General features: G+C 40.0%; 1 long non-coding RNA gene across 3 annotated transcripts; it reads left to right on the top strand.

Moving 5' to 3' along the window:
* The first annotated feature begins 1,251 nt into the window (after nucleotides 1–1,251).
* Nucleotides 1,252–12,157, top strand: LOC138059086 (uncharacterized). 3 transcript variants are annotated; one of them, XR_011134148.1, is made up of 7 exons: nucleotides 1,252–1,438; nucleotides 2,661–2,735; nucleotides 2,863–2,932; nucleotides 3,645–3,691; nucleotides 4,062–4,311; nucleotides 11,225–11,354; nucleotides 11,995–12,157. It is a non-coding gene; the product is annotated as an uncharacterized lncRNA (long non-coding RNA). The 3 variants fall into 3 exon arrangements; XR_011134147.1 differs by having other exon boundaries at nucleotides 1,258–1,438; nucleotides 11,225–12,157; XR_011134146.1 differs by lacking the exons at nucleotides 11,225–11,354; nucleotides 11,995–12,157 and having other exon boundaries at nucleotides 1,259–1,438; nucleotides 4,062–4,974.
* The last annotated feature ends 6 nt before the right edge of the window (nucleotides 12,158–12,163 follow it).

The raw sequence follows: 12,163 nt of genomic DNA, 5'->3' as shown, positions 1-12,163 counted from the left end.
GTGCACGCGCTAATTTGCGCGCGCTAATGACGCAAAAATCGTGCGCAGTAGGGATGCGCAAGGCAATACTGAGGAATCACCTTAAAGACGAAGAACACACGAAATGATAACTGTAATGATAACTATAGAGATAACGATAGTGATAATGTAGGTGTATGTGTATGTGGAAATGCAAGAATGCGCTTTACAACAAAAAATTCTAAACAATATGGTTAGTAGCCCTCCACGCAGACGTTTTTGGTGCTTCGTCACGCGTTCCTCCCCCACTAACGTCTGCTGAAACGAAAAACCACTTCAGTTCGTGGATTAAGGACCAATCAGAGGCCGTTTTCCAGTATTGGGTAAACTAGTATTCTTTCGCAGCATGTGATTGGCTATGCTCAAACACAGTTAGTCAATGCTGATTGGTTTTTTAAATAGTCGGCAAGCAACCGTTAAATGAAAGTGGTTTTTCGTTTCAGTAGACGTTCGTGGGGGAGGAAGGCGTGAAGAAGCCCTAAGAAAGTCTGCGTTGGAGGCTACATGGTTAAGAATTCCAATTGGCAGGAGGCGAACGGTTACCTTTAGACAAAGCGTCGTTGGGTGGAATACGAGGTCTTCGATTTCAAATTCAGTCGGTGGTGAGTGCGTGATTTGGAACCTGGTGCAACCTGCGTTCCCATTCTACGCTCTAACCACGGTGTCACAATGTCCCCCACAGTCTTGTCGCGCGCGACAGCTGTCCTCCTGTGAAGCTATTGGTCATTCATAAATTTGTTGGCTAATTTTGCTCGAACCTTTTTTAACAGAGAAATTTAGCAAATTGCGTTTACGGCTAACGGCTGAAGAACGATTTACGTCTGGCTGAAATTTGAGTCTTGCCAAAAATCAAAGAAACTTGTTTCATTTGAGCTCATTTCTGGCCTATTATCTGTAGATATCAGGCGACTTCTCTGAAGAGAGAGACTAGTTAGGATAAATTTTTCAACTTTTGATAAGAAAACGTAGCCTGCCGTTTGCTGAAGACGCATTGCGAAAATCTATATAATAGGGAATTTAAGATCTACAGCGCGGTCGTCAACGGCAACGTCACAAAACAATATCATTCATTGGTTAAAAGAGGAAAAATAATCGTGCTGCACGCATTTTAGCAAATATTCGTGCAGTACTCTGCGCAACAACGACGTGAAATCACCAAAATTTGAGGTTTTGACAACAACACGAGCGCACAAATGTGAACCTTTCATTTCTCTATAGTTACTCTGAAACCGCTCGTACCTACCTACCTCGTGCCTTGTACGACACGAACGAGATGGGCTAATCGCGACGTTTTCGTCGACGGCGCCGTCGTAGATCTTAAAGTCCCTAAGCAGTCACTGGCAGTGACACGTCAGGATGTATGTACTGATTTTGTTGTATTGTTGTAGGAGTCCAACTTGGAGGAGAATTTCCAGTCAAGGTCAGTTAGCTCGAAGTTCAGCAGTGTATTTCGTGGTTCTCTTTTAATGAAACTCAAGCCGCGTTGCCAGTAGCATAATCGGAGACCCAGGGGCAGTCAGTCGAGGCGGGACGAGAATCGGGACTGGCGTAAAGTTCCCAAGTAACTTAACGCCAGTCCCGATTCTCGTCCCGATTCTCGTCCTGCCTCGACTGACTGCCCCTGGGTCTCCGAGGATCAGCCAGTAGCTGGGGTTTTCAAAATACTGGCGCAACTGAAATATAGCTTTGATTGAAGGGACCAAGTCACGCAATTTCAGTCGATTTCATGACGCACAAGATGCGCATAAATTTACATGGGTAGCACTGGGCCAAGTTGTTTAAAAGCCGGTTAACATTAATCCCCAATTCAATATACACCGAGGCTTGAATTTTGCTCATTAAAGTAGCACTGGGCCAAGTTGTTTAAAAGCCGGTTAACATTAATCCCCAATTCAATATACACCGAGGCTTGAATTTTGCTCATTAAAGGCCTTAACCTTGTAATTTTATGCTGAAGGAAAGCAAATTTTAGTGGTTTTGAAGGTCAAAAGTCTCTTGGGAACGCGTGTCAAGTTTATCACACGTAGATTACAGTCTCTCGCGCTCCGAATCATATTTTGTTTGCTAGAATTGTTTATCTGCGACGGAATTTCATTTCGAGTTTATTGCTCTTAATACCATTGCACCGGTGGCTCAGTTGGTTGAGCATCGGGCTGTCCTGCTGGAGGTCGCTGGCTCAACACTGAACAGAAAGTGCTGCCTTTGTAATTTCATTTGCAAATGTTTAGACGTTCAAGTCTTCTGGGATAAGGACTATAAACCGTAGGCCCCGTTATACAAATATCCTCAATGTTCATAAGTGTTCGTGGGACTTTAAAGAACCCACCCGGTGTTGTGGCTGTCCTGTTCTCTCCAGCAGAAGTGGCTGGATTGGCAGTGACGTTTCTAAAAAGGCTTGTGGTGTATGAGGTCACCTAAAGCAGAAACAGCCGTAAGTCAAAAAGGGACTTTGCTGAGTGCTGGAACATGTAATTGTAGATGTAGATAGCCTCTTAATTGGCAGACTTCTAGGGAAGGAAAGGAAAAGAACTTTTTATTTAAGTGTCTTGTCGTTCAGCGCTGAAGCACTAATTGGGGAACTGTTAACAATTAACGCAAATGAAGTCAAATGCTAACAGTTCTTTCGACGAATTTGATTCCAGGATCTTAGCACCGATGAAGACGGTTGTCTGCAGGTGACACTCGAGGGAATTGGCTTGAAATTTGCCACGAGAAGGGTGAGTCCCGCTTTCGCCTAGATGCGATGTCGCTGAAACGAACGAAGAATGCCTTGATGGATTCTCCTTATTTTTCAGCCCTTTCTTTCTCCCATCGAGTTTAGAAAGATTCATTTTTTGTTCTCAGGTACACATCGACTTGTGCCACATCAGGAATTGCTCGACTCAAGGAGGGGTTTTTCTTTTGGAAGAATTTGGTGAGTAGTGAGCAAATTCTTGTGCCGTCATAGTAGTTGTTTTGTTGAGTGTGCTGCAATCGGGATGGTTGTGTGAGTTTAGAAAGTAAGGATTTTTGTGTATATTGGCAGTGCTTAGAAGTCGGTGGCAACGTTTGACACTTCTTAACTTACCGGTAGTCATCCGTTGCAGACTTTGTTGTTGGTATTGTGGGTATCTGTTAACTTGAAACGTGTGGACACTGGATATCTCGCAACATGGTTTTCACCCAACAATCTCAAATCCCGTGACGAGGACAGATTGGTACATGCATGACTGAGTCGGCTCAAAGAGTTAACGGTTTTCATTTGGGTATCGAGAGGCATTACACGTCTGCGAGTGGTTGACCTGGTGATTGGCTAAAAAAAGGTCGCGCCACTTTTTCAACCAATGAGAAGCAAAACCAAGTGCAGTCGCGATTTCCAAGCGCGCGTTTTTTGCGCCTTGAGCAAATCGAGACGAATTGTGATTGGTTCATGAGTCTGTTTGCGCCTGTTCCGAGCAGTCGGAGTAATCACTTCGGTTTTAGCTTTTACGACTGTCGATTGCAAAACCGCTTCAACGCATACAAAGTAATGAAAGCTGGTTCTTTCTGGACTCTTGTCTCAAACGCTTGCTAGGCTATTATGCATGATCTAAGGTGGGGTTAGTGTTTTCGCGTCAAACTCAGACATTTTGCATGTCTCGTTGTAGTGCCTTCAACACAAGAAACAATTCAGCACAGATTTGGTTCACAAAAGGTGAGTGATTTGTACAGATTTCCTTGTTCGTTGCCTAGGAATGTGTTATCACCGTGTCAAGAAATTCCGGCCCTTCGGTTGTTTCGTACCCAAATTAGTTGATTCGTACCCAATTTAAATTCACCCATATTTATTTTGAAACATTTTTGGATGCTTACTACGAACGTAAGGGGTAAAATTCGTTGCAAGTTTTCAAACGAAAAGGATGAACGCAACGCTCTATAGCTCCCGTTGATCTTAAAGCAAAATCACACTAGAAATTTTTGAAATGGAGCACGGTCTGAATGATTTGATCTACGTTAGCTTCGAATGAATTTGGTACGAAATGAACATAAGCTGTTAAGTTACCGTAATGGCTTTATATTTATAGTGCAACCAGATCTGCTACGCCGTCCTTTGTTTATTTTCGTACGTGGCCGCCTCGAAGAATTCAAGCAGCACGGGTTGATAAACCGCAGTAAAGGAGTTCGTCTGTCAAGAGTTGGAGGATCAATGACGTCTGACTGACCATCCCCACGCTAGTGTTACGGACCGGCGCAACACCAGGACATGGCTCAAGCGAGCGACGATTGGGGAAAAATGAAGGCCGGAGCATTGGCATAATGCGGAAGAATATGTCGGTAACCTTAAATTTCTAAGTAAACGTTTCCCTCCAATAAACTGCATTTTCTAAATTATAACCAACTTTGGACTACTACAAGTATTTCGTCGATATTCCTGAAACATACCGTAAAATTCGACGAGCCTGGTAAGCCTCTCTATCAAGCGTCGCGTAAATTTGCACACGTGCAAATTTTAGATCATTTTAGAATTTAAGGGGCTTTGTCACGGCATTGCAGTTGATTTTGCGAAGTTTTCCCATTTACTCGCCCCTTCTCGCTTTAAAACTTACCGTTAACTCAGAAATTACTTTTAAACAGCACAAACCAAAGTTTCGGTAGCATGGAGCATACATAATTAAAGTTACAAACAACAAAAATCAACTTTGACTGTTAAGCTGAACAATTTTAAAAAACTCCAATCACTTTCCATTTTATTCTTCTTCAATTTTGTCCATCCCTGCCTCCTTTTTAATTTGCTGTTTATTCAAAACCTTCCTTCAATGTTATAAGTAGTTTTTTTTCGCTTGATTTGGTTGCCAGTTTCGAGCCGCTGAATTTGGCTGAAATTCGTGACATAGCCCCTTTAGCACGTGCTGTGTGTACGTCAGCCTTTGTGTCAAATCGAGGAGCTTAAAGTGCATATGACACAATAGACCAATTTCGATATATTAAAATTGAGTCCTAAACAAAAGACATCATCTCGAGGCTCTGGGGAATAAATATAAGGATTTGTATGAGTTTATTGCCAGAGCCTCGAGATGATGCCTTTTGTTTTCGACTGAATTTTAATGTATCGAAATTGGTCTATTTTTTTTTACTTTATTTTGATAGCCCTCTTGGTTGTCGAGTTATTCAAGATTTTGATTTATGCAAATTAAGGGACTTGTGACGTCACATAGGGTGCGTTCGATTGACCCTATTCCGGAATAAGAATAAGTGGAGTGGTGATTTAAAACGGTATGTCTGGCGCCTTCGAAGCAACAAGGATAATAAATCAAAATCTTGAATAACTCGGCAACCAAGAGAGCTATCACAATAAAGTAAAAGCCGTTCTTCATCATTTTGAAAGCTCTTTCGAACAAGGTAATGCAGTTTAAGCAAGGACAACGAGGTTTTCCCTTCTCGTCGTGTTTTAATGGTATTTTTCGGAAAGTAGAATCCGTTTGCTGATTAATCATGATATCTTTGAGAAATAATTCGTCGATTTTGAAACATCGAGATAAGTAAAGACAATTTTGTTGTAGAGTATTTTAAAGTAAGCCTCGAAATAAAGGCGAGGTCTTCTCTTAAATGAAGACCTCCCTACGCATGGACTGGTATTTATAAAACTTTTCGAAGGTCGTACCCAGATCTTCCTCGGTCAGATTGCGGTGATAGAGCGAGATCCGGGTACGAGTCCTGAGGCCCTTTTCTCTTAAGTCCCGAAAACGTTTGCCATTTGTGAAATTGCCATCAGCTTACTTTGAAACACTGGCCTTTTCACAAGTATTCCAGGGAAGACGAAAAAACGTACGCGAGAACCTTTTTTTTAATTTTGAACGTCTTCCTTTTTCACATAGTGAGTGATTTATGGTAACCGCTGACCCTGTTTGGGGGCGTTGGTTGCGGTGATATTCCCCAAAACATTCCCCAAAACATCCGGCTTTGAATATGCTATTATTATAATTACATGACATATATGTTGGTCTAAGCCCCAAGACTTATCAGAACAGACCAGATAGGCAAAAATCACCTATTCGTTGGACTGAATTTGAACTCGAAGCTTCGGCTTGTAGGAACGGTGTAGCCGCTGTAATAAGTGAGATGAGAGTCAAAGAGATTTAGCAGCGCGTGTACGGTCTAACGGCGTTTTGCCCTCCAAAGAGCCGAAAAAACTTCTAAACTGAGTTTAGTTCGTTTCTTGCCTGGCAGCTGGAAATTTCAGGTAACTTCTCTAGCGAAAAGAGCAAGTTAGAATTAGAGGAAGCAGTAGCAGCCTGTTGTACGCCATTTTGCGTAAACGCGGAATGCAAAATCTCTCTTTAAAGCTGCGAGGTTTCGGCCAACGGCAAGCGCGGTCTGAAAATGTGTTTTTTGCCCAAACTCGACGAAACGTTTTCATTTCTTGCTCGTGAGCCACAGTTATTGTGCAAATTTTGGAAAGAAAGACAGAGAGAGATCAGGTAACTGTCGTTTGCCAATGACCGCAAACGCGAAGCTTCATCGCCAATCAATAATTAACAGAATCCCGTGAGAATTTCAGGTAATATTATCTTATTTATTAATGAATTTGTAGCATAAAGCTTTTGCACAATTCGTGACTATTTACAATCACAAACAGACCTTTGAATTGCCCAGGATCCATTGAAATTTTATCTTTAGAATCGGTGCTGTTCGGAGGCGAATGAATAAATCGGTTGATGGCATCTTGTTATTTAGGTAATTCCTTGCCGCTGAAGCAAATTTCCCTTTCGTAAACGGTCGTTGCCATTGAAACCGGTCGTTGCCATTTGAAACGGTCGATGCCACTTATAACGGTCGACTACACACTTCACTTCAAAGAAAATTAAAAGAAACAAACTAAGAAAAAATATTAAGAAAAATTAAGACAAAAAAGGAAAAAAAAAACATTTATAAAAGAAAAACTGGTGGGAAAAAAAGAGTCCGAAAATTTCAAGACTCGAACTCGGGTTCTTAGCCCTCACCCTAAACAGAACCCTAACCCGAACCCTAACTCATATGACCAGCGAGACACAACTTCCAGTAACCGCAACCTTTTGAGTTGTTAGACCTAATGAGTGTAATTCAGAGCTAAAAAAAGGCATCGACCGTTTCAAATGGCAAACGACCGTTCTGAGAAATGGCAACGACCGTTTACGAAAGGGAAATAAGCGCCGCCGAATCATGGTGACACTGCGCTCACAGATATTCTTTCGTAGGAAATGTTTAAAACAAACATTCACATTTGACAATAAATAAGTAAATAAATAAATATCGCCTCTAAGTAATGCAATTATTTACGTGGGAGTGAAATTCCAGTGAATTAAACTTGGATGTAATGTAAGATTTTTATTTTGTGAAAGTTGAACGCGTTGGGCGAAGCTAATTTATATATTCGTGTCTGTTTGATGCTGTTAGTTGCAACGTAGGGGTAACTCGGTAGCAAATGAAAGATACGGAACTAAATTAAAATAGTGAATAATGTAACTGAAATTTTATGCCCAGTTGTAAAGCATTGTCAATTACCGTAACTTAAATATCACTGTAAATAAAACCTCCATGCAGGATCTGTAATAAATGGGTGCTTTTTTGTTTATTGATAAAACTTGTTGCAGTCTGGGTTAAGTCAAAGCTTGGAGTTTGCGTCGGTTTCGTTAAGATCTCGTTTTTAATTTCATTTGAAGAGTAAAGCATGTTCATATTGCTATTTTGCTGATGAGAAAAAAGAAAATCGTTAATTTTAACCCTTGCAGTTAAAGGAAAATTGTCGCGCGATTACGAACAAATTGCAAGTTTCTAGTTTAGGATCGTAAGTTGATTTGGTTGAAAGCACAAACGAGCAATCGATCCTTAAAAGCCAGAAATTTGTTTTTTTCTTTGATCTGAAGTGTTTTCCCTCCCACCACCGAGCCGTTACCATAAAAACTGAAGTCATAAATTTTAAAACAATACTGGCTGCCAACGGACTGCGCATGTTTCGCCTTCAAAGTTGCTTCCGAGGACAAGGAAAAATTCTGGTGTTCAATACAATTACAATACAGTTATTTTTGTAAAGCGCATATTCCATAAAAATTTTCATATGCGCTGTTCGAAACCAACCCTCCTGAATTATATATTTTACTTGTTTCCTGTTAAATGTATTTTGCATTTTGCTGTTTCATCGTGTTTTGTACCCACAGGAAACAAATTATGTTAAAAAGGCGAATTTCTAAATCTTAAAAATAATTTATTAACCATAACAAGTCATCCTTCTTCATAAGTTCTTAATAAATTCCTCTATGGACACGTTTCCGTTTCTCTACTTAAACAGTAAGAGCTGATACTTCCGGCACAGAATAGTAAACTGGAATTGTGGTTTTACGAATTTAAAATGTGTGAAACTAGAGTTATTGATACCTACCTCAGTTTACCTCGCCATTTATACATGATCTTTCATACACCCATACAATATTTTTTTGTATGCTTTTCATCTGTTGTAAACAGCCATTAGGGCCGTTTATACGAGAGAAAATAAGCCGCGGCTTACTCTGGCCGCGGCGTACATAATACGCGAAAGGAACTATTTATACGAGTAAAAACTCCCAAGCCAGGATAAGCCGCGGCTTGAGAAAGGCGTGAACGTAGATTTTGTACCATTTATACGGGGCCGTTTATACGAGAGAAAATAAGCCGCGGCTTACATAAGACGCGAACACCCCGTATAAATGGTACAAAATCTACGTTCACAGCTTTCTCAAGCCGCGGCTTATCCTGACCTGGGAGTTTATACTCGTATAAATAGTTCCTTTCGCGTATTATGTACGCCGCGGCTTATTTTCTCTCGTATAAACGGCCCTATTGTGACGCATTGTAGGTGTTGCGTTCCAGATGTGTTGATGCCAAGATGAGGTATTAATGAATTGTACCTTTTTTTTTTTTTTTCAAAGTAAGGTCTTCACGTGAGGTTGCATGGCTATAAGGCTCGGATCTGGTGGTGTTTGTCCGGCGTTGCTCGAATATGTCTAGTGCACTGCCAAGAACGGATAGTTTGGGGCATTTTAATACGCAATGTGAACCGTTGGCATTTTTATTTATGTGTATCATTATTACTGACCCTTCTCTTAATTTAGCCTATGAGAAGAGGTGGCAAACTAAATAATAAATTAAATAACATAGAAGAGACGAGAGAAGCCCGAAAAGTTCTCGTTCTTTAATAAATTCCTAGGCCAACTCTCTTTGTCTCAAGAGTTTCTCTCTAGAATCAATCGGAGGCCCGAAAGGGTTTTTCGTTGCTATAGTTTGTGAAACGATGAAAGATACCAAAGAAAGATATTTTATAGTGTAGGCAAACTATAAATATCTTTTGCAACTATATTGCTGAGAAATACTATAAGGGCACTTATGACGTCATATCGGTTACCATGGCAACACGCCAGGTCCAAAATAAAAGGCCCTCTAAATTTCAGTTTTTGAAAATCTGAAAAACTAAGTCGGTGACCTTTATTTCTTTGATGGAAATCTCCCTAAATTCTTTAACTTCTTAGAGAGTGTGACAAAAAGTTATCTCGTAGAATTTAGATACATAGGAAAAGGCGTTTTTATAGTTTACAGAAAATTGTACTTGATAACTGTCCCTGAAACTTTTTTATATGAAGTGCCATCGTGAATGATACGTGCATGCAAAAAATCAAGACAGGTCTCGGTGCAAAATTTCGAGATAAAGACAAATTTTTCCCACAGGTATGTTGCGCTCGCTACTTTTGATGTAATATATCAAACACGAGAAGGTGTGTTTCATCGGATATCCATTCACCGAGTAGCGTGTTTTTTAACCGATTTCGAGGTGGTTGGATATCTGATGAAACACTCTTTCGAGTGTTTGATATTGCTTCTCAAAGGAATCAGTATTTTATAAGATATTTGGATTCAAAGTTACAGAAATTTTATGCTAATTAAGACCACGTATCCAAACTTCCTTCACGGTAGTAATTTCTTTTGTTTTTGGCTTATGAATTATTAATGAGTTTGAGAAAGAAATTTGATTCATTCAGCCGACGCGTGATTCGTAGTTATAGCGTGTGTAGGTTACGCGCGCGCGCACCTAAAAACCCTTTCGAGCCTCCTTAACCAACATGATTTCGTACATACATACAATACATACTTTATTCAACGTGAACAAAAGACACACTTAGCTATTCGCTAGTTGCCAGGTGCTCCACAATTAAAAATTAAAAAGTAATGTACAGTATTATAAAAGCTCATTTACGTCAAACTTAGAGTTTAAAATTGAAATTTAAAATTTAAAACTATGGGATTATCGCCAATTTGTATCTTTACCGTTACCGCTAATTTAACCACAGTGTCCCACAACTTTTGCATGGGAACAGATTAATTTTAAAAAAAATCAGATCCTTTGAATGGTTTGCAGGAACGGCTTCTTCTTGCCCTATACTGAAGAACAAGACACACTGTCCATTTTTGTGCCGCACATAATTAATCTCCAAATGTATGCATTCAATTTACGTTCTAACGATATTTCAACATACGAACTTCCACATATTAGAACTCTGCGGAATGAGCATCAAACAAACTTTAGGAATATCATCGCCAGCGTTCGAGCTTTTATTTTTTTCAGACTCGCTTGCAATTGCTTAACGTTGCTTATCCAACTTGTGCGATGACTTTCCTAACTTTCACTTACTCTCTAACGTTGTTTTCGAGCGACTGGTTGTATGGGTCAGTTTATACAACGGGTATAGGGCAGCTGGCTAATGTGGTTAGGGGTGTGGTGGAAGCAGTGTGGCCCAGTAATTGAGGTTCTTGCCTGGGATCGGGAGATCCCGGTTTCAAGAACAGCTCAGGGGGCCCGTTTCTCGAAAGTCCCGAAACATTACAGGCCATTTTCGGGTGTCACAATTCCTTTTGTATCTCAAGAACGGAGAGGATTTAAGTCATCAAACTTCACAGTTATTTTTCTTTTTGTTGCCTTAAAAACAAGTTAAAAGATCGGCTTTCCAAAACAAGCGGTTGGCACTTTCACAAATGGCTTTTTGGGCCCGAAACGTTTTCGGGACTTTCGAGAAACAGGCCCCTGATCTCACCACTAGTTGAATTTGATCTTGATAGTCCCTGGTTCAACTTCTCAACTACAATTGTAAATAGTCAGCTGGATTGCCTCTGTCCAGTTGGGATTCTTAACAGTTGTTGTTCTGTTCTGTCCTTTCATTGACTGTGTTTCATTTGCTCTGAAAAGCCCCCAATGGGGAGTCTTGTCAACTAAGTGTGTATGTATGTGGTAACGTGAAGGGATCAGTCCGCGAACAGTTCCAGTTTCAAGTCCCATGCACCGATACAATGGAAAGTGAGGCCCAGAAATGGTTTAGGTATGGTATCGAGGCGATTTTTATTGAGTTCTCAGTTCCTCGTTTTCCAGAAAGATTGAATGATCCTTCTTGTTAATCTTGCTCATCCAATCAAACTGTTGGTGTTTTAAGATTCACGATAATTGTAAAATTCGGGGCAAGTTAAGAATAAATGATAATGAGAAATCGTAGGGGATAAAGGACTAGAGCTGACGTCGCTTCTAACGCGTCACAAAAGCCATTCAGAGGCTCTTTACTGAAATACGTTTACTTACGTGTTTCAAAGTAAAACCAAGATGTTTAGGTCCCGTATATAATGACATTGAAGAGCTTATCCGGTTGAGATTATTTCTTTTTTTTTTATTGCTAAATTAGCATGATCTGTGAGAACAAAAGAAGCGGATGTTATGAGCTCGATCAAACTTGTCTCCAGTTCCGCTCTCGTGAATATTTCATTTCCTTAAAGTGGTGTCTAAAGAACGTGCAATATCTCCGGTGAAGATTAAATTTCTTTTTTAAACCACAGCCTTCTCTCAATATTAGCCGGCTGATATTTGGATTTAAAAATTGGAAATAATTGAGGAATTGTGAATTAAGTCGGCAAAGTTTTATAAAAAGTCCCATTACACTTACTAATCGAATAGATTTACTCTATTTTCAGTTTGTTATATGAAAAATATCTCGCAGTTTACTTACCCAATCGGTAAGGAAATTCAACCTGTTTGTTTTTGGATCTGTAACTGTTTCGTTTTTCGTTATTATTGAATTACTAGAGTTTTTCTTTTTTGTTATTCAGAATTATCAAAGAAAAACGCGACAAGCTTCAGAGG

The sequence above is a fragment of the Montipora capricornis genome, chromosome 8 (genome assembly GCF_036669925.1).
Source record: "Montipora capricornis isolate CH-2021 chromosome 8, ASM3666992v2, whole genome shotgun sequence".
NCBI classification, from domain to species: domain Eukaryota; kingdom Metazoa; phylum Cnidaria; class Anthozoa; order Scleractinia; family Acroporidae; genus Montipora; species Montipora capricornis.
Note: the sequence above shows the minus strand (reverse complement) of the source record. Positions and strands in the feature narration are given on the sequence as shown.